Source organism: Penaeus monodon, chromosome 15 (assembly GCF_015228065.2).
Source record: "Penaeus monodon isolate SGIC_2016 chromosome 15, NSTDA_Pmon_1, whole genome shotgun sequence".
Taxonomy (NCBI): Eukaryota; Metazoa; Arthropoda; class Malacostraca; order Decapoda; family Penaeidae; genus Penaeus; species Penaeus monodon.
This window is the reverse complement of record NC_051400.1, coordinates 38005865-38006265: the sequence shown is the minus strand read 5'-3', so window position 1 is coordinate 38006265 and position 401 is coordinate 38005865. Positions and strand designations below refer to the sequence as shown.

The 401-nt window shown below is 48.6% G+C and overlaps 1 protein-coding gene across 1 annotated transcript in view; it reads right to left on the bottom strand.

The window, feature by feature from the left end:
• Positions 1-401, bottom strand: part of LOC119582018 (ecdysone-induced protein 74EF-like) — a gene marked incomplete at its 5' end in the record, with an annotated part of 12442 nt that overhangs the window by 8622 nt on the left and 3419 nt on the right.

Here is a 401-nt window from a genome sequence, read left to right as displayed (position 1 = left end):
TCTGTCATCCCTTGAGTCGGTGGAAAGAAGGAAAAAGCAGAAGTACAGAAATAAAAAAGAAATTGCCGCCTTTTCTTTTTCTTCCCTTCCTCGCTTCTCGCTCCTCCCATCCCTGTTAACGTTCATCCGTCTGTAAACCACATTCTGTCTCATCACTTCCGTCATTATCGCTATTTTCCTCTCAGTCTTCCATTTGTATTTTTACTTTATCGCCTCCCCTTTCCCTCCCCTCCCATTCTCCATCCGCGTCAATTCCATTTTCATCCTCGCATTGTCCTTTGTGACGTCATTCAGTCCCGCTTGACGTCGGCGTGTTCGGCCCGAGGGGGGCTGTCGGAGGAACTAACGAGGCGGTCGCTTCTCTCACTCGCTTGCTCTCTTTCTCTCATTATACTTCCTGC